Here is a 22,682-nt window from a genome sequence, read left to right as displayed (position 1 = left end):
TTACACGTTAAATCTTGTTGTTTCTAAACAAAAGTGATACTTTCTTCCAATGGAGGTAAATATATTCAGAGAGTAATTAATTTCATAATATGATTGTTAATCATTTCTACTAAACGTTACGTTACACACAATCTCTAATGCTTAGACTGTCACTGTTAATTGGTATGATTACAAATTCTAACTGCGAAAGATTTTAATGCTGATTATGAATTGCTATGCAATTAAATTATGTTCCTTTCTTTTTTTAAGGAATATAGAATGCAGTTCTGCAGTCTTCGTCAACGCCTATTGCCGAACAAAATTGTACACTGTGTAGAAAAAGCTGGAATATTCATCTGTCTCACATGTCGTCATACTGGTGGAATTAAATGGACTTTTATCCCGGCACTCTGCATCTGTTTCTGACAGTCGATGGACCACAGAAATATGGTGGTTGTTATCTCGTCAATAGTAAAGTTAATTAGAAAAAGCACAATTTCTGCTGCTGCTCCGACACACCGTCTCGTGGTTGAATCGATTCTGTAAAATCTTGGAAACTATTTCTGGATAGGATGCACAACTGGATTATGCCGGCTTTAAATTTTTAGACACGATTTTATACTGTAACAATGGATGAGTGCTAACTATATGTTTTCAAATGGCGAACCGTGTCTTTTATAGGCCTTCACCAATTATTTCATGGTTTGGTCCTTCCCCTGGTTAAGCTAACTTTTGAAACGTTCCACAATTCAATACACGAACAATAACTGTCAGCTTCCATTCGTAACAGAGTCGATAGTTCTGTCAAAAGTAACACGAAAAACAGCTCGGTTTACTACTAAGAATTCTCTTGACTAATCTGTTTCTGGTTTTATGATGCTTGATGTATTCTTCGGCTCTGTCTCCCGATGTCTTTTGCGTTGGATCCTGAAAAATTTTCTCTCTTATAATTCTTTATCTTCGTTTCTCTTCTTTTCTTTAAAGCTTTCACCTCTTCCGAAGTTCTCTTCTACGATTTTCAGAATTAGCTCTCCACTCAAAATTCCGATAAGCTATTGCAACAATAGCGAAGAAGTCCTGTTCTATAAAGTTCTGAGTTCTTCTTACCCCCCTGTGTTATTAATGCGTTCTCTGTCTTCTTACACAATCTCTGTGATCTTGAGCTTCTTCACATTCAGGCGCCACTAAAACTACTATGCCATTCACAAAATAATTAAGTTTTCACTAATTAGCTCCGCTCTGGCGCCATCCGTCCTCGCACATTCGAGTCAAATTTTTTCATAGATTAAACGTTCCCTACTGGCTCGACGCTTCAGAATTCGCAGCAGTAGCATGTAATTGCATTGACGGAATATTATTAAAAACTTTTTACCTTACATTCTCATCTACACTAAAACATGAAAGAAATAAAAGAAATTAAACATGGTTAGCTAAACACAAATTTACCGCACATTCTTGCTAAATATTAGACTGGCAAGATGTTGTTACCTGATCAAAGAATGTTCCCATTGCAGTCCTAGTACAAAATCAGTAAACCCCCAATTCTTTAAAGAACCGAACTCCCGTGTGTAAAACAGCTTTAAACGCCTGATTACTTTAGAAGTGAGTTAATGTCTTTAAGTATTTGACTTTAGGCACGTAATCGAGAAAAAATTCAGGACATATTTCAAATAACCTATTCTTAAAGTTTGTTGGAAGTCACTAAGTGCTTCCATTATGAAACACTGCATGAATAGAGTTTGGGCAATTTGGGCGTTACTTTAAGCAAAAGTTAGGCCGCATCTTAACTTAAAGAAATTTATCATTTTTTTGGCGGAGGGGGGGGGGGTCTTCCTGGACAGATTGCGAAAGTATCGTCGAGACAGAGAAAGCAGCATTTAGCTTCAGCTGTGCGGAAGGAAGTGCTGATCCTCAAACGCTTCCATAGTCAGGTATACTTGCGTTCCCCCAATAACGTTGCATGAAGGCTACTGGCAATCATGGCTGAAACGTTGCTACATGTCGAAAGGGACCATTTCTTTGTTACGCCGTCTGCGTACTCACAAAATGTTCCTTTTCATTTCAAAGAGAGTGGTTGTCAAGGTGTTGTACGAACTCGTCTAAGGCAATTCGCTCTTGAAAAATGTTGCCACCGCTTCCACTGGCACATTCGTGATGAGAGACGTCATGTTAAAACTAACAATGAGTCCGTGTGAGAGTTGGTCAGTTGTATAAAAGTGCGATGAAGTGAACCAATAATATCCTGTCTTAAATTACAATCAGTAAAGAACGTCAGCTCCCTTCCTCTCCACAATCCTAATGCCAATTTTTTTCATGTGCATTGTAAGGAATTGTAGGGATAGGACAGAAGACAGTACATGAGAGTTACACTTGCGTTACCCCAATAACGTTGCATGAAGGCTACTGGCAATCATGGTTGAAACGTTGCTACATCATTTCTACAACCTGACGCATTCTACCACTGAGAACGAATTACACTGATGCAACCCATTATTTTTTAACAAAAGAGAATTCCTAACGGTAAGGTACACTGCTGAATATATGAGGTACACAAATAGTAAATACCAAATTTTTGAAGAACAGTCTACAGCATGCTTTATAGCTAATACCACCTATATTATCCATTGTGGTTGGAAAACACCGCAGCTGTTCTCGTAATTCACACTGTATACAAACTGCAACCAGCTACAAGTTTTCTTGAAATGATTTTACTGTACCATTACTAGTTTCAGGCTTGAGCTCATCGTCAGATTGTAGCGCCGACTTCTTGCCTGTTTTACATTTGTGTTCTAAAATCTAACAAAGTTTTTATGATTCATAGCTTACTGAAGAATTTTCATTTTAGGACGCAAGTGTAAAATGAAAGATCTTTTGTAAACTATGCGACACAAAAACTTTGTTATATTTTAGGACACAAATGTAAAACAGGCGAGAAGTCAACTCTGCCATCTGACGATGAGCTCAGACCCGAAATTAGTAATGGTATAGTAAAATCATTTCAAGAAAACGTGTAACTTGTTGCAGTATTTCATACAGTGTAATATTAACTATTGTTATAACACGGTTTCGTTTTTAGAAAATATTAACCTGTAAGCTGGTTTTCAAAAAAACATAATTTCTGAACTTACTCTCTTCTGCCTACTTTCAAAGTTTCTTTTTATTTTTAAATCACCTACAGATATACTCACGCGTACTGCAGCTGTACTAGAATGAAGTCGCTTCATTAATTCAAATGGGTTTTTCAATTCGTGTTGCAGCCTATCTGTGGACCTAAAATCTTATCGGCACCTGTTTCCTGTATTTCATTGTTTGAATAGACTATCGACATAGCTTGTGAAGTTCTATGAGAGTTACAGCACTCAAAGTTTAGAAATAAGGACGTTTGCTAAATGTTTTATACTTAACTAACGATCCGCCGCAATTCCGCACGAGTAGCAGTAAGTACTGACCCGACGACTTATTTATAATAGTTACAGATAAATAAAAACTCTCCCCTTATAAGAGGAAGTCTATTAGTGAAAACCATGTCAAAATTCCTACAGTACTTCCTGAGATTAACCTTCACATACAAGCAGAAAGAAGCGACGAGGGACTTTAATTTATAATAGATACAGATGGACTTTAATTTATAACAAATATAGAGGGACTTCAATTTTTAAGATGTATAGACTGTTCACTATTCAGTAAAATGGCAAAATGCAGTTCTTCGGATTGTGTAGTATGAACTAAAAGCATCATTTCTCCTTTTTATCAATGACTCACAGTCAGTGAGTGATGTTACTGTGAAATGAGCCAACACATAACTTGTGGATCCATTCTTAACTAATTTTGGGATCAGCTGAGAAGATATTTGCATTTCTGGGAAACATGGAAGTTAATGGGACAGCTAATTTGTTTTTATAAGTAGTAGGCCTAAGTTAAATGTTCAAATGTGTGTGAATTCCTAAGGGACCAAATTGCTGAGGCCATCGGTCCCTAGGCTTACGCACTACTTAAACTAACGTATGCCAAGAACAGTACACACACCCACGTCCGAGGGAGGACTCGAAACTGGGCAATCCGTGACATGGCGCCTCAAAACGCGCGGCCACTCCGAGCGGCGCCTAAGTTAAATTCCCCTCATTCTATTCTCGTTGTGATACGTGGACATGAACTGTATCTTTCTTCGAGTAACACAAATGGGGCTACAGTAGATTCTTAGACTGCATTCTCTAAATTACACGAAATAATCAGCGTCGTTGTTTGTGTCTACTTATTGATGGCGCACAAAGCCCCATAATGTTGTCACGTGAGAATAATGCAACTTTTATGCACAGCGTATCCCTTGAAGTATTTAAATTACCCCCTTAACCTAGCCTAACCGATGTCTCATACGTTTGGGCTGTACTTGCGAATAAATCGATCAAACGTTGCGTAAGCGGCTACTCCCGCTATTGGCCTTGAGAGATCGATTCAACCAACGTAGCGTCCCATCGTTACTCTTATCTTTCTCTGCCGCACAATTCATATTAGGTACGAATCGTAACACTAATATCACAATTTTCTTACATTTTTATACACAGAAAGGTTCACAATTTCCATTCCCGTGCATCTAAATCCAAGCATTTCTGTCAGAAAACGTTCATGCGTCTTATTGCTATGAGGACAAAGTCGTTCATAACAGGTGAAGTTATTTGTAATCATTTACGCAGAAACTGATTACAGTGTTATGTGACTCTTTTAAATGATTTGTGACTGCTGATGACTGTCAACTCAAAATTCTGATCTATTAGACATAGAGCTATTCTCACAACTGAATCAACACCCACGGGTGCATGTTTGATTTTTGAGTTTTTTCGGTGTGTTTAAGTGAGTTTATGTCTCTGCACAACATTTCGACAACTGCTTTAGTTGACTTCCTCAGGCTGTGTGAGAATATCTTGAATTCGGGCAGCGGACATGCCTACGACCACGGTGTGCGACAACATGGTATTTTGTCAACTACTTCATTACGAATAGTTTCTGTTTTCATAAAAAACAATAAACTTAACACTAGGACCAAAAACAACTTTTGTAAAGACTTCATGGAATTAAGATTAATGCAGAGAGGAGTCGGGTACTTGTGTACACATGTATTCAATAAATACCATAGCAACTTAAATTTCAAGCAGATAATGTAGTGGAGATTAAGACTGAATAAATGAACTCTCTGTTTGGTAACTCATTCTATTTCATTAAAGAATATCTTCACAGAAACCCTTAAATTTATTTTTTAGGTTAATGTATAATTAGAATTAGCTATGTAAAACACTAATGGTATGTCGTTTCACTGTACTGCACTTAAATTAAATGTTCAGCCTTGACTTCTTTCCAAGGACCATTCAACACAGGAACCGTGGAATTCGAATAACGTAACTGAAGAGAATGGCTGAGTTAGAGGCTTTTATCTACGTTTATTATTGTTTATTTATTGGGAGGGGTTCATCAGTGTGACTGTTTGACGCAGCGCACCACAATTTCTTTTTCCTGTGGTACCAATCTCATCGTTTTACAGTAGAACTTACATCCTAAAATACTATACATAGTTACTGAAACGTCAGCTTCGCTGGAAATCTGAAAAGAATGCTGTTAAGCTGTGTATTTTCTTTGTAGGCGTCAGCTTGCTACCAAACGTAATACTGTTAGAAAATTGCTCACTTGTTACAATGATCGACAGTTCTTTGTATGAGATTACTTAAAGCATGATATGCATTTTACACGACTGATTGTTTCATGTAGCACTGATTATTATGCACATATTTGCAAATATCTTGTAGAATTATGCAATGGTGTACATGGGACGATATTCTAGTGAAAAACACAATACTCTCTTATTACGAGAGCGTGTTGAAAAGTAACACCTCCCAACTTCTGATGCGAAACTCTTAAATCTTTTAAAATAAAACAATCGTTATTAACATTGTACTTCTTTATTCTTCATGTCTACATATTTGTTTCTCAATATAGTCACCCTGGCGTCGAACAAATTGCTCCCAACGAGAGACCAGTTTGTTGATACCGTCACTGTAGAATGTTTGAATTTGTTGACGGAACGACAGCCTCACCCCTGCATGTACTGCTTCATCACTATCAAAGTGAGGACCTCGAACGTGTTCTTTAAGTTTTGGATACACATGAAAATCGGATGGCACCAAGTCATGATTGTACGGAGAATCGCATTATTGTAGATGTCGCAGCGCTCCAGTGTGGTCTGGCAGTGTCATGATCCATGAGCGAACGAACTCTTCGAATTCGAAACTCGTTTACAACACGCTGTACCTAAAGTACCGGCACAGTTAAGTTACACACAGCCACGTTGCACGTTACAAGTCGGTGCCCTCTAGCGGCAACGGACTGCAAATGCGAGGGTTGGAACTTAAATAGCGGCAACTATTTATTCACAACCGACACAAAAGAGTTACATGTTTTCACCTGTTACTGTCCTTCAAAGTAGTCACCAGCGTTGTGTAGAACCCGTTGCCAGCTATGTGGAAGACGCAGTACACCGTTAGCACAGCCTGTTCTGTTGATGGTGCGAATGGAGCGGCCTAAAGTTATGGTGATTCTCGTGTACGACTGTGATGGTATTATCCTAACGCATTACGTTCCTCCACGACAGACCGTCAATTCACAGTATTACTGTTCGTTTTTGGAGCATCACCTGCGACCAGCTTTGCGAAAGAAGTGGCGACACTTTCTATGCAACTCAACCATCATTTTGAACGACAATGCGCGGGCGCATACAGCGCAAGCTGTGGCTGCTCTGATCGGTCGATGGAAGTGGGAAGTACTGTACCACCCACCATACTCTCCAGACTTAAGTCCCTGCGACTTTGATTTTATTCCGAAAATGAAGGAACCACTTAGTGGCATTCGCTTCAGAACTATTTCAGAGATTCGACAGGTAGTAGACCGCTCCATTCGCGCAATCAACAGAACAGGCTCTGCTAACGGTATACTACGCCTTCCACATCGCTGGCAACGGGTTATTCACAACGCTGGTGACTACTTTGAAGGACAGTAACAGGGGCAAACGTGTAACTCTTTTGTATCGGTTGTGAATAAATAGTTGCCGCTATTTAAGTTCCAATCCTCGTATGTAGGCAAGAAGAATAAAGACGTAGAATTTTATAGCGTTCGTTTTATTTAAAAAGGTTTAAGAGTTTCCACATAAATAAATCTGAGGCTTAACTCTTCAGCATGCCCTCGCACATTGGTATATTCGTGTACATTTCCAGTTTTTGGAGCTAAATATCTGATAGACGGACCCACGTGAAGTATTGTTCTAGAGATGTTAAATCATAAAGGTATTCTATACAGCTTAATCTTTTAAATTTTCAGTAATTTCGCTTGCTTTGAGGTTTCATTGTTGTGTACGTCTACATAGTTATGTTTCCATTCAGATTCCGTGGGGAATGAGTTTCTTCTGACCGTGGATGTGGATCTCAGATCATATGCCCATTTTAATCTACCGTAACGTAAGGGCGGAATGCAAAGTTTTCCACATGCCTGAACCCAGTTCAAACTCTGTTCAGTACGTTTTGTTGTTAAATTGACTGCTAACGTGGCACTTAAGTGTAGGTGTGGAACCAGCCCAGCATTCCACTAAACTGTTGTGGGCGAAGCGCCTATAAAGAAAATCCAGGCTAACGAATGTACCATTCGAGTGGTTGTTGACTCGATCCGAATTTGGTTATTCTCTCTATCTGCAGCTATTGCGTTGTGAGCGGTCATGTGTAGAGGACAATGCGTAAATTTATCGTTCATCTTCAAGACGATAGGATTTGGCTGTAAGCGATCACTTTGTCGCACCATGACTGGTTAAACAAACAACCTATCAACTGAAGATGCATCTCTATGGATGCGAAACAGGTAGTGACTTTTTAATAAAAGTATTTTAACAGCTAGTGCGGAAGATTTTATTCACCATGTGGAATTTTGGCTGCGGTTGCCGCACCTTTAAAATAATAAAACCGCGTATCAGACTCGAATCCGAAACCTCGACTTTCGCTGATAATACTCTTAACGACGGGAGTTGATTGTTCGTACTAACCACGTTATTGGCTGGGAGCATCAGTTGGCTCATTACTTTCTCTTATAAGGTTTACTTCACTGAGTGCTGGCGTAACTGTTTAAGACCCTATCGGTTTCGACAGTCTGCTCGTTATCAGAGGTTCGCAAATATCGCTTGGCTGACAGCAGCTTGAAGTACGCTGGAAGTCATCATTTCATTGAGGCGAGAGGACTCTGACCGATGGCTGCGTCTAAATGTTATGGACTATTAATAAAATGGCTGCACAGTCGAAAGCGGCGTAGTGAATAAATAATTTATGTGAGGCATGAGCTCTAATCTGACAGCAAGTTTCAGTTTTATGTTTTATTATTCCGTGAATTACTTGTGGCGGGATGGACCTTCGAACAAAGCCACGGCTTTGACCAGGTCAAAGTCGTGTTCCATCGCTAATGTTCCCGACGTTGACATTAAATGCCAACCATCCTGACGGAACCCCCTGCTGAAAAGATAAGTGTTGCGCCTTTACTTGTGCCACAGAAAAGCTCGTCTTTCACATCGCGAAAGAAAACAGAAAAAAAAGGAAGAAGAAGAAGGAGACGAGGAAGAAGCGGGTGTGTGTGTGTGTGTGTGTGTGTGTGTGTGTGTAACGGTGCAGGCGACCACAGCTGTGCAGCGTTTCTCCAGAAGGGGAGCGCGGTTCCTGTGTGCAGTGTGGCCTTTTACGGTGCCTCGTTAAAGCGGTAGAGGAAGGGGAAAGGGAGAGAAAGGTGAAGGGGCGTGGCGGGGTGAGCGCAGCTGCAGGGGCAGTGTCTGGCGACACAGACCCTCCTGCCTGTAGAGGGCTACGGCCGCTCAACTACGCTCAATAGCAGCAGCCTGCAAACAGCCTCACACACTTACGTAAGCCCGCCTTGACGTAGGACGAGGTGGCCGAGTGGTTAAGGCGTTGGACTGCTAATCCAATGTGCTCTGCACGCGTGGGTTCGAATCCCATCCTCGTCGAACGTTTTTATTCGATAATGTCTTGCGATTATGCAACTGTGAGTACTTAGCGTTACGTATGTCATCGGTACGTTGCGATACGCTAACAATTCTGTGACAATCAAATATCCTCACTTAAATAGGTCATAAGTTTGAAGAAATGTCCAAATTAGTGTTATAACAAACATCAGACCTATTTGGCAACACAAAAGTGGCTAAATCTACCCAGCTCTCACAAAGAAATATAAAACTGATGTGATCCCTCAACATTACAGCAAAACTATTCAGATCAGACTGCCTATCACTCGCTGACGAGTATGATTATCTTCTTCGAAACTCAGTTGCTATGGGATCTAAAGTTACTGTACAGGCCGATCTTTGAGCTGTTGATTTTCCCACATTTTTTATATACATCTTTTCTGGTGGGGACTGGCTGTGTAATGTTGCTCATATTTATGAGCTCCCGTTGTTTCCTAGCATTGCGCTTGTCTGTTTCTTTTTTTCGCCTCGGTTCTCGAAGCACTGAATTTCCTCCCAAACATTACGACGCTGCACTGGGTGAATAAGTGCAGTGGTTTTCCAGTTACCAGTTTTAGCCGGACATATTTTCACGTTGTCCTTTAATAGATCTTTGTATCGTATTTGTGGTCTCCTTAAACTAATCTTTAGCTGGGAATGCATAATTTGTTTTGGTAGCTGGGATTCAGGCATGCAAATAATGTGGTCCTTCCAATCGAGCTGATGATTGATGATCATGGTTTAAAAGCTAGTAGAGTTTGTTTCTTCCAGAACACTGATGCTACTGCGTCAATGTTCACCCTTACGATACTTCTCAGGTAGCGCTGATGTTTCTTTTCCAGGCAATGCATGGGCCTTCTGTAGGCGATGATATAACAGACATAGACTTCGGTCTTAATGCCGACATTATGATTATCAAACGCTCTTAAACGAAGACGACCAAAAGCCGTACTGGTACATCTTAGGCGGTGTTGGATTTCAGCATCAATATTTGCATTTGTTGAAAGATGGTTGCCCAAGGAATGGGAAGTGTTCGGTGTTCTTCAGGACTTGCCATGGACTGTGATTGTTGGTCGTATGGTGATAGAGTTAGATGCAAGTTGATGTACGACCTGCGTCTTCTGAATGTTAAGGATTAGTCCAATGCGAGCACATGCTTCATCAAATGCATTTAGGATTGCTTGTAGATCTTCTTCTCAGTTGACAAGAACGACATTATCATCTGCGTATTGAAATTTAATGATGGTTGAAGTGGATACTTTAGTCTTCGCGCATAGTCTACTAATACTGAACAATCCACCATCAGTCCTACGTTCTATTTCTATGCCCCTTAGCAGTTTCTCATCGACAATTCGATGCAGAGTTCTAACAAATGTTAAAAATAAAGTGGAAGCTATTATACAACCTTGCGTCACACCCACCGTCATTCCGAAATTCTCTCCAGCGTTATTTTTGACCAGAACCATGCCATTCATGTAATTCTGCAGAAGTCTAACAATGATAATGTCCGGCACAGGACAGCCTATTTCAGCTAAGATCTTCCAGAAGGCTTCTCTTTGACTGAGCCGAAGACCTTGTTAAGATCTACGGACATCATGTACAGAGGACATTGTCGTTCGTTGCACTTCTCCAGTATTTGTGTGGCACAGAAAATCATGTCTGTGGTAGTGCGATTAGGGCGAAATCAATACTGTGTTTTAGACAGTCTTCAGCGAAAGGTATCATCCGGTTGGATAGAATTCGAGCAAGTATTTTTCCAGCAGCAGTTAGAAGACACAATACACGGTAGTTACCACAGTCATTTCTGTCTCGTTTTTTGAAGATTGTCACCATCAGTACATCTCTGAAATCAGGAGGATTGTTTCAGTGCTCCATATTTTAACAACGAACGTTAGTATATGGTCAACGAAGATTGAAAAATTCTGCGGGGATTCCATCTGATCCGGCAGCTTTGTTATTTTTGAGTTGTTTAATAGCTGTCTCAACTTCTTGTAGAGAAGGAACTTCACCAGGATGAGGTTTTGCAGGTGGAAAACTTGTTTTATCTGCAGGGTCTTTTTTCAAGAGTTCGTGGAAATGGTCCTTCCATTATGTGCTAATGAAATTTTCTGTTCTTCAGGAGAGTGGAGCCATCCCTAGATTTACGTGGGTTTACACCTAAACTGTAACCACTTGAAATAGGGCGACGGAAAAATCTCTGTATCACCACGAGAACTGCTAGAAATATGATAGACGATCAAGTTTTGATACCAGATTAGAAATTTGGGCGGTCAACACAATGCATTTGCCTAGCATGTAAGTCATTTGACATTTTTTCTTGCCAGACTCAACGGTAGATACATACATATCCATTTTCTTTTCATTGAGACAGTGGAGTCTCAAATCTCATGCATGAGTCATGTATGAACCATAATTACATGACTGTCTGCGTTTGATTCTCAAGACAGGTCAAGAACTGAAAACGATGAAACAGAGTTTCCATTTAAACCAGTAACACCATCATCTGTTGGAACATTGGTTGGAAAAATTATGTTCTAAAATTGGAAAGTAAATACACTTCAAATGCAGAATGTTTTGACACTACATAAAAGAATTCTTTAGACATATAATAATTGATTTGTGCAATACTGGACTTCTTTTCTGCTAATTGTAAATAATTTGGGAGATCCCAGAATGAGATTTTTACTCTGCAGCGGAGTGTGCGCTGATATGAAACTTCCTGGTGGATTAAAACTGTGTGCCCGACCGAGACTCGAACTCGGGACCTTTGCCTTTCGCGGGCAAGTGCTCTACCATCTTTTTTTTTGTTTTTTTTTTTTTTTAATCTCATTTTGTTCGCTTTCGTTCGTTGCATCTGCTCGTGGCGGACGTCGTAAGACATCCGTTTAAGTTCGTCGTTGATCGATTAGCTCAGTTTTTTTTATTACAAAGGGCTGCTAACCCTCTGACCGAACACGCTGAGCTACCGTGCCGGCGTCATCTGAGCTACCGAAGCACGACTCAGGCCCGGTCCTCACAGCTTTACTTCTGCCAGTGTCTGGTCTCCTACCTTCCAAACTCTACAGAACCTCTCCTGCTGTGAGGAGCGGGCGCGAGTCGTGCTTCGGTAGCTCAGATGGTGGAGCGCTTGCCCGCGAAAGGCAAAGGTCCCGAGTTCGAGTCTCGGTCGCGCACATAGTTTTAATCTGCCAAGAAGTTTCAATTTGGGAGATGTTTCTGCGATGGCTAAGCTTTCTATCAACGTTTTTACAACATTGTAGCTTGTTGCATTTAAACATAAAGAGTAAAAATTGGAGTCAGAGTGATTAAAGCGCTGGACTCCTTATCCAGTATGCTCTGCAAGCGTGGGTTCGGATCCCATCCTCGTCTAATGTTTTTAGTCAGTGAGATCCTGCGAGAATGCTACTAAGACATGAGTGAAAGATCGAGATGGGGCACTGATGCACCAAAATTAGAAATTTTCTAGCAGAACCAGTTCCTGAGTCGTACTGGACTATTATCTGAAGCATTTGTTAATAGATCATCACAGAGCCTACAAGACTGAATGTACAAATGTAGCTTTCCGTGGTTTCAGTGGCAGCGTTTCAATATTACTCCATAATCCTAAACAGCGTGTGAACGGATGCTTTTGTTTTTATTCCAATTTTTTTAATTTACTGCTTCTTTTTATAAAGCAGATGGGAAAAAATTAAGTTGGCGATGATATTATAATTCTTTCAGAGAGGTAAACAACTTGGAAAATAAGTTGAGTGGAATGGATATTGTCTTGAAAAGAGGTTATACAGTGTCCGGTCACAATAATGTGACCACCTGTCAAAAGCCTGAATAACGAAATTTTCAAGCTCGGACCGCTGCAAGACGTCCGGGAAGATGAGGTTCTGGAAGGCTCCAACAGGATGGGGGACAACTCCAATGCCGTTGCCAAGTTGCGTTAGGTTTCTCGATTCAAGATCCATGGCGCGAATAGCCTGATCAAGGTAGTCCCACAGATTCTCGACTAGGTTTAAATCCGAGAACTTTGGTGGCTGCGGACGTACGCTAAACGCATCGTGGTGCTCTCCGAACCACGCACGTGCGCTGCGAACTGTGTGACAGATTGCATTGTCCTGCTGGTAGATGCCATCGTGCTGAGGAAAAACAGACTGCATATAGGTGTGGACACGGTGGACGGATACTGCTGTTGACCCATTGTGCCTTTCAGAATAACGAGATCACCCAGCGAATACTACGAAGACATTCCGCAGACATAACGCTCCCTCCTCTGGCCTGGATCTTTCCGAAGATTGTTCCAGGATACTTGCTTTCAGGCGTTCCACGCCGTATGGAGCATAAAAAGTGAATCATATCGAGAGGCCTCCCGTCACCTCTCAGTAGACGTCCAGTTGCAGAACGGAGTGCAAATTCCAACTTTCGTCGCCGATGAAAAGCAGTGAGCATCAGTACATAAACCAGGTGCCTGCAGCGGAAGTCCATACGAAACAACGTTCGCTGAACGGTTGTTAGGAGACACTGTTGATAGCCCCTTGTTTTATCTAGGCAGTCAGTTATTCGACAATTGCATGTCAATCCCCCCAACACATCTCCGCAGCCGTCGTTCGTCCCTGTCATTCATGGCTCGTGGTGCACCGCAGTTGCCTTGACGCCGGTTTTGGATAGCCCTATTTTGCTATGCACGGCATACTTCATCAAGGGCGGCAAGCGAACAGTTTTCAGACTTAACCGTTCAGAAAATGCTTCCATCCTTGGCCCGAAAGCCGATCAATCCCTTTTGGACATCTGATAAATGGATCCGTTTCCGCATTAGGATAGCGACTGCAGTGTTATCCACGACCTCCTCCTTCTCCTCCACCCCCACCACCCTCTCCCCGACACGCTTCATATACCCTCCTCCCATTGCTGCCACATACCGTCTATGTGGTGGTTATTTATTGCACGTTGACGTTGTACACAGACGATGGTCACATTAACGTGATTAGACTCTGTAAGATGAGTATCAACAAAAGTAAAACAGTCTAATTGAATTAGGAGATGCCGAGGGAATTAAATCAGGATATGAGACACTAAAGTTATAGAAGAGTTCTGTTAGAGGCTGCAAAATGTTCAAAAATGGCTCTGAGCACTATGGGACTTCTGAGGTCATCAGTCCCCTAGAACTTAGAACTACTCAAACCCAACTAACCTAAGGACATCACACGCATCCATGCCCGAGGCAGGATTCGTACCTGCGACCGAAACGGTCGCGCAGTTCCAGACTGCAGCGCCTAGAACCGCTCGGCCACACCGGCCGGCGTCTGCAAAATAATTGACGAAGCACGATGTAGTGAGGATTTACACTACTGGCCATTAAAATTGCTACACCACGAAGATGACGTGTTACAGAAGCGAAATTTAACCGACAGGAAAAAGATGCTGTGATATGCAAATGATTAGCTTTTCAGAGCATTCACACAAGGTTGGCGCCGGTGGCGACACATACAACGTGCTGACATGAGGAAAGTTTCCAATCGATTTCTCATACACAAACAGCAGTTGACCGGCGTTGCCTGGTGAAACGTTGTTGTGATGCCTCGTGTAAGGAGGAGAAATGCGTACATCACGTTTCCGACTTTGATAATGGTCGAATTGTAGCCTATCGCGATTGCGGTTTATCGTATCGCGACATTGCTGCTCGCGTTGGTCGAGATCCAATGACTGTTAGCAGAATATGGAATCGGTAGGTTCAGGAGGGTAATATGGAACACTGTGCTAGATCCCAACGGCCTCGTATCACTAGCAGTCGAGATGACAGGCATCTTATCCGCATGGCTGTAACGGATCGTGCAGCCACGTATCGACCTCTGAGTCAACAGATGGGGACGTTTGGAAGACAACAACCATCTGCACGAACAGTTCGACGACGTTTGCAGCTGCATGGACTATCAGCTCGGTGACCATGGCTGCGGTTACCCTTGACGCTGCATCACAGGCAGGAGCGCCTGCGATGGTGTACTCAACGACGAACCTGGGTGCACGAATGGCAAAATGTCATTTTTTCGGATGAATCCAGGTTCTGTTTACAGCATCATGATGATCGCATCCGTGTTTGGCGACATCGCGGTGGACGCACATTGGAAGCGTGTATTCGTCATCGCCATATTGGCGTATCACCCGGCGTGATGGTATGGGGTGCCATTGGTTACACGTCTCGGTCACCTCTTGTTCGCACTGACGGCACTTCAGCAGGATAATGCACGACAGCATGTTGCAGGTCCTGTACGGGCCTTTTAGGATACAGAAAATGTTCGACTGCTGCCCTGGCCAGCACATTCTCCAGATCTCTCACCAATTGAAAACGTCTGGTCAATGGTGGCCGAGGAACTGGCTCGTCACAATACGCCAGTCACTACTCTTGATGAACTGTGGTATCGTGTTGAAGCTGCATGGGCAGCTGTACCAGTACACGCCATCCAAGCTCTGTTTGACTCAATGCCCAGGCGTATCAAGGCCGTTATTACGGTCAGAGATGGTTGTTCTGAGTACTGATTTCTCAGGATCTATGCACCCAAATTGCGTGAAAATGTAATCACATGTCAGTTCTAGTATAATATATTTGTCCAATGAATACCCGTTTATCATGTGCATTTCTTCTTGGTGTAGCAATTTTAATGGCCAGTAGTGTAAAATCCAGACCGGCAACAGCAAGAAAAGCATTTCTCAAATAGAATAATTTGTTAATATGGAATGTACTCATAAATTTAAGTTTAGGAAGTATTTTCTGAAAGTATTTGTCCTGAATGTAGCCTTGGACACAAGTGAAATGTCGACAATAAATAGTCCATACAAGAAGAGAATAAAAATTTCGGAAATGTGGTGCTACAGAAGAATGCTGAGGATTAAATGGGTAGACACAATAACCAATGAAGAGTTACTAAAAAGAATCGAGAAGGAAAAAAAGTACTACAACATGACTAAAAGAAGGGTTTGTTTGATAGGTCATATCCTAAGGCGTCAAGAAATTGTCAATTTTGTAATTTTCGGTAGTGTAGGGAGTGAAAAATGTAGAGGGAGACCAAAGCTTGATCACCCGATAGGCAGGTTAAAGTGGATGTAGGTAGCGGTAGCTGCTCACAGTTGAAGAGGCTTGCAAAAGATAGACTAGCTTGGAAAGATGCTTCAAACCAGTGTTCGAATTGAAAACGAAGACTTTTTTTTCACGATGGTGTGTGAGCACTTTCCACGGCGGAGAATCTAGTGACCAGGCCTATCAGCGAATGTGCGTGGCTAACTGTAGCGGGTTGTACAGTATGCTGGCCGCGGCGCGCGGCCTACGCACCGCACGCAGCTGCGTCTGCTTGCAAACAAGTGGCTGTGGCACGGCCGTCGCCGCCCACGACTTCCCAGCAAATCGCCGTCGCCTATTGCTTCGTCTCTCTGCGCAACAGCGCCAGCTGCGGCACGTGATGGTTAGCGAAAGCTGACACCGACGTCCCTCAAAGAAGCAGTTGTGACACTGCAACGGATTTCAGCGACGCAGCGAGCTATCCACGCCGATACCGACACTGTGCGAGAGACCTAATGAGGTCTCTTGCATACTGTGCACCAAACACCTGCAAATTGTCCACACTCCCTCCCGACGAAATTTCAACAGATTACCTCTTCAAGACAATATTGTACACTCCCATACTTACCTATCATATCAGCTCTTTCCTCTCCATCCCGCACCATACCAGGGCAGTCCACATCCATTTCCTCTTCCCACCATAGTCGGGAACGCACCTCATTGTCCCATTCCATTCCTTCATGTCTTCTACCATCCATCCCCTTATCTATCCTCATCTCCACACTACAGCCCACCTGTTTCGTCTGTTTACATACACGGAGACGGTAGTCGGTGGTTGTGGTGTACATGTACAGACAAACAAATGATTAAAATATCAGAACAACTGGGTAATTTATTCAACAGAAACAACTTCAAAAACTGAGCACTTCAATAACACACTGGTCAACCTGCAGGCCCTGTAGAAGCTATTATTTGGCTTGTCTTTGATTCATAGAGTGTTGGATGTCCTCCTGAGGAATAACATGCCAGATTTTGCCCTATTGGCGCGTTAGATCGTCAGAATCACGAACTGCTTGGTAGGTTCTTTCCATAATGTTTCACAAGTTCTCAATTGGGAAGAAATCCGTAGACCATACTGGCCAAAGTAGGGTTTGGAAATCACAAAGACAAGCGTAGAAACTCTCGCGGTGTGCGGGTGTGCATCTCCAGACACGTTTTCGGTGATCATTGGGGTTCAGTTCGACGCGGGACTCATCACTGAAGACAATTCTACTCTCAATTAGATTCCAGGCCAAATGTGTCAAACACCCCTGCAGACCGGCTTGTTGGAGTACAGATATCAATGGCAGTCGAGGCAAGGGGCTTCGTGAGCTCAGCCCCCTTTCTGTGAGCCACCTGAAGTATCAGTTGCACATCAGATCGATGGTGATGATAAATCAAGGGCGCTGAGTGTCTCTCTCATGAATGGTCTCTCCTCACGTTCTGTCGTCTCTGTAGATCGATCGCCTCCTTCTCGACGTTGTGTTCCGTCATGACTGACCCATTCCTGCCATCATCACCGAAGAGTTCTTTGGACAACGTGGTTGTGGAGATGAAGCAGCGATTAGTATGATTAATCAATTCTTCAAAAACAGTCTTAATCACATTTATTATTATTATACGGCCAACCGGTTTCAACCCGACGTAGGGGTCATCTTCTGGGCGTTTACACCATTGGTCGACTGCTGGTGGTGTCACTCCTGTCTACATAAGGGCAGGAAACTATATAGTCGTAGAATGGCATAGTTTGTATTCCATTGTCGAGCGAATCGCCGATCACTCCAACCGGCTACTTTAAGCTTAAATATACGTCCTCTCTCAGAAGCCGACATCTACGTATATAGTTCGCCCATCTCTCTGCGGGGTATAGTTACTGTCCATCTGGGTACACGGAATGAAGTACGCAAAGACGCTATACCCAGGTAACGACATGTCCCCTCTTTACTATCGCTGCCAGCTATGTGGTGAAACTGCGCTGAAGTATCACACATTCATCTGTCGGCCGCTAGAGTTTACAGTTTTGCATTTTTTGTCGGTACCTGTGTAAACATAACTCCTTCATGGTGCGTCTTTATTGTCTTAGAGCGTACATAAATGATCTGACGGACAGGGTGAGCAGTAATTTACGGCTGTTTACTGATGACGCTGCAGTGTACGGGAATGCGTTGTCGTTGAGTCACTGTCTGAAGATACAAGATGACTTAGACAGAATTTCTGTTTGGTGTGATGAATGACAGCTTGCTCTAACTGTAGAAAACGTAAGTTAATGCGGATGAGTAGGAAAAACAATCCTGTAACGTTCGAATACAGCACCGTTAGTGTGCTGCTTGATACAGTCAAATCTATTAAAAATCTAGGCGTAACGTTGCAGAGCGATATGAGAAGAATGAGCATGTCAGGTTGGCAGTAGGGAAGGTGAATGCTCGACATCGTTTTATGGCGAAGAGTAGCTTATCTATAATGGAGAGGGAGCACAGAACGCTAGTGCGACCCAATGTTGAGTACAGCTCGAATCTTTCGGTGCCCGATCAGGTCGGATTAAAGGAGGACTTCGAAACAAGTCAGATGCGTGCTGCTAGATTTGTGACCGGCAGGTCCAATTAGCACCGACGGCCTTGCCGCAGTGGTAACACAGGTTCCCGTCGGATCACCGAAGTTAAGCGCTGTCGGGTTGGACTAGCACTGGGATGGGCGACCATCCGGTCTGCCGAGCGCTGTGGGCATGCGGGGTGCACTCAGCCCTTGTGAGGCAAACTGAGGAGCTACTTGATTGAGAAGTAGCGGCTCCGGTCTCGGAACCTAACATACGGCCGGGAGAGCGGTGTGCTGACCACATGCCCCTCCATATCCGCATCCAGTGACGCCTGTGATCTGAGGATGATATGGCGGCCGGTCGGTGCCGTTGTGCCTTCATGGCCTTTTTGGGAAGAATTTAGTTTTTTTTTATTTATTTTGGTCCGAATACCACGCATCCTGAAATCAAAGAGGAATCCCTGGAGAGAGTATGACGCTTCTTCGTAAGACACTATTTCGAAAATTTAGAGAAGCTGCATCTGTGGCCGACTGCACAACGATTCTACTGCCGCGAACGTACTTTTCGTGTACTGAATACGAAGATGACATTAGAGAAATTAGAGCTTGTTCAGACGCTTATAGGCAGTCGTTTTTCCTCTGCTCTTTTTTCGAGTGGAAGAGGAAAAAAAAGATAATTAGTCGTGGTACGTGGTACGCTCCGCCATACAAAACACAGCGGCTTGTCGAGTAATATATGTAGATGTAGATACCCCATAATCTCTATTCCTTCCTTTCCTAGATCTGTCCCTTCTCGGTGCAGTTGCTTCCAATTTCAGTGAACGTGCAAAATTTGTTTTTATATGATACGCTTCTTGTATTTTATTTTTATCATACGTGTTGTCGAATTTAAAAGCGGGAAAAGCCGACAGTTTGTTTTTTGAAATTCCCTGGAGGGTTTCTTTTAATAATTTACGAAAAATTGTTAATATTTCACGTTTTTAATTATATTGCTTCATCTTTATGAATTTCTCACCCATCTGACCAAGTGCAGGATGTTTGTTGCACCTATGACAACGGACTGTTTGTCCGTGGAAGGATGAAATGACAAAAACAGAAAACGAAACCATCGACTTCTTGGAACATGAAAACGATAAACGTAACAAACCGCGATATTTCTTTCATGATAGCTAGTAACGACAAGCATTAAACAACTACTAGGAGGAGATCAGAGAACAACCAGTCTGGGCTCTTCGCTTTCGGTGTGCAGTGAGGACGTAGCGTACGCAGTCGTAGGAACTCCTCCGATTGCTTAGAGAAAAAATAAAAAAATAAAATAAAAAAAAAAAAACCAAGAAAACGGAGCAAAACATATTGCTAGAACGAAGAGGCAAGGGTAATGTTACAGTTTTCTATGATTGCTGTTGTCGTTGTCTTCAGTCTGAAGAATACTCTCCACGCTAGTCTACCCTGTGTAAGTCTCCCCATCTCTGCATAACTACCGCAATCCAGATCCATTTCAGTCCGCTTGCTCTGTTGAAGTCTCGGTCTTCCTCTACAATTCACCGCCCCCCCCCCCCCCCATCGAACACACACACACAAAAAATCCTTTTTTTTTCATCACCAAATGGACTATTTCTTGATGCTTCACCCAATTGTAAGCGTTCTTCTGCAACACCACATTTCAAAAGCTTGTATGGGTTTCTTTTCGCGTTGCCTACAGTACGTAACTCGATGTAAATACCTTCAGAAAAGACTTACTAACACTTAAAATTATATTAGATGCGAACGAAGTCCTCTTTGTCAGAAAAGCTTTTGTTGTTATTGACAGTCTACATTTAATTCTTTCGTACTGAGTTGTTTTGCTACCCAAATAACGAAACTAGTCTATTACTTTCAATGTCTCGTTTACTACTTTCTGTAATGAATGGAGAAAATATGGCAGGGAAGTTTCCAATTCTTCGAGAATACCAGCAAAAACAGTTTCAGAATGGGTTTTTTCATAATTCTTTTCAAGAGTAAGGGTGGGCTAGAATGGCAGGAGAATGCTACATAAAGCAATTATATTGAACTTATCTTATTGATTCATTATAATACACTGAAAAGCCAAAGAAACTGGTACACCTGCCCAATATCGTGTAGGGCCCCCGCGAGCACGCTGAAGTGCCGAAACACGATGTGGCATGGACTCAACTAATGTCTGAAGGAGTGCTACAGGGAATTGACACCATGAATCCCGCAGAGCTGTCCATAAATACGTAAGAGTATTAGGGGATCGAGATCTCTTCTGAACAGCGCGTTGCAAGGCATCCCAGATATGCTCAATAATGCTCACGTCTGGGGAGTCTGGTGGCCAGCGGAAGCGTTTAAACTCAAAAGAGTGCTCCTAGAGCCACTCTGTAGCAATTCTGGACGTGTAGTGTATCGCATTGTCCTGCTGGAATTGCCCAAGTCCGTCGGAATGCACAATGGACATGAATGGATTCAGGTGATCAGACAGGATGCTTACGTACGTGTCTCCTGTCAAAGTCGTATCTAGACATATCAGGGGTTCCATATCTCTCCAACTGCATACTCCCTACACCATTACAGAGCCTCCAGCAGTTTGAACAGTCTCCTGCTGACAAACAGGTTCCATGGATTCATGAGGTTGTCTCCACACCCATACATGCCCGTCCGCTCAATGAAATTTGAAACGAGTCTTGTCTGACCAGGTAACATGTTTCCGGTCATCAACAGTCCAATGTCGGTGTTGATGGGTCCAGGTGCGGCCTAAACCTTTTGTGCCGTGCAGTCATCAATGGTACACGAGTGGGCCATCAGCTCCGAAAGCCCATATCGATGATGTTTCATTGAATGGTTCTCAAACTTTTTTTTAGTTGTTGATGGCCCGGCATTGAAAAATTCTGAAATTTGCGTGAGGGCTGCACTACTGTCACGTTGAACAATTATCTTCAGTCGTCGTTGGTCCCGTTCTTGCAGGATCTTTTTCCGGCCGCGGGAATGTCAGAGGTTTGATGTTTTACCGGACTCCTCGGAGATGCCGTGTTCCATCGCTCGTGCGCTGACTATAACACCATGTTCAAACTCATTGAAATCTTGATAACTTGTTGTGGCAGCAGCAACCGATCTAACAATTGCGCCAGACACTTGTCTTACAGACCAGTTTGCCGGCCGGAGTGGCCAAGCGGTTCTAGGCGCTTCAGTCTGGAACCGCGCGACCGCTACGATCGCAGGTTCGAATCCTGCCTCGGGCATGGATGTGTGTGATATCCTTAGGTTAGTTAGGTTTAAGTAATTCTAAGTTCTAGGGTACTGATGACTTTAGAAGTTAAGTCCCATAGTGCTCAGAGCCATTTGAACCATTTTACACACCAGTTTCTTTAGCGCTTGAGTGTATATTTTATTTTAAGTTTTAAAGTGTCGGAACTGTATCTTTCAGTAATTTTTGTTTGTTGTATTCTTGAATACTGTTGCAAACAAGTGAAACAATAAACACTACTCCAAGAACTATGCTGTTACAAAACAGCGAAGAAATGTTAATAACTATTTCAGGTAAAAGGTAATTACATAAATATTTCGAACACAGGTATGGGAAAAATGTGAATATGGAAACTGAATAAAAATTGATATCTAAGCTAAAATTGATACTTACTTGTTTTCCTTTCTCCTTCGTCATCCAGTTTAGTAACCACAAAGATTCATTTCCCGATTTGAAATGCAGTGGTCAGACGAGACTAGGAGTGCATACCAGTCTCGGGCGACTCGTTGGTTCTGCTGACCGGGCGTCTAACCGCACGTATCTTCTTTAATACCTCCTGATTGCTGTCGACTCACTTGCTGGCAACCAGTGGACAGCGCACGTGAGGCCTTACTGTCCGCTGCGTAAGCGATATTCCGACGTCATGGCGAACTGACGGACTTTCGACTGCGTAATTTATACTAGGTTCGTTGGTAGGAATGTATTCGACTATTTAGAGTGCAAACAGGTACCGATATTTATCCATCACGTCAGCTCTAACTCTCACCCCGCGACCTGGATACCAGTGACTGTTAAAAGCCCAGCTTCAGGGACGGGGAGGT

At 42.8% G+C, this 22,682-nt stretch overlaps 1 protein-coding gene and 1 non-coding gene across 3 annotated transcripts in view; both read left to right on the top strand.

The window, feature by feature from the left end:
- LOC126162048 (myosin-13) overlaps positions 1–22,682 on the top strand; it is a 320,343-nt gene that overhangs the window by 104,724 nt on the left and 192,937 nt on the right. The window lies entirely within an intron of this gene.
- Trnas-gcu (transfer RNA serine (anticodon GCU)) lies at positions 8,932–9,013 on the top strand. Its single transcript has one exon. It is a non-coding gene; the product is annotated as a tRNA-Ser (tRNA).

The sequence above is a fragment of the Schistocerca cancellata genome, chromosome 2, assembly GCF_023864275.1.
Source record: "Schistocerca cancellata isolate TAMUIC-IGC-003103 chromosome 2, iqSchCanc2.1, whole genome shotgun sequence".
NCBI classification, from domain to species: domain Eukaryota; kingdom Metazoa; phylum Arthropoda; class Insecta; order Orthoptera; family Acrididae; genus Schistocerca; species Schistocerca cancellata.
This window is presented reverse-complemented; position numbering and strand designations above follow the sequence as displayed.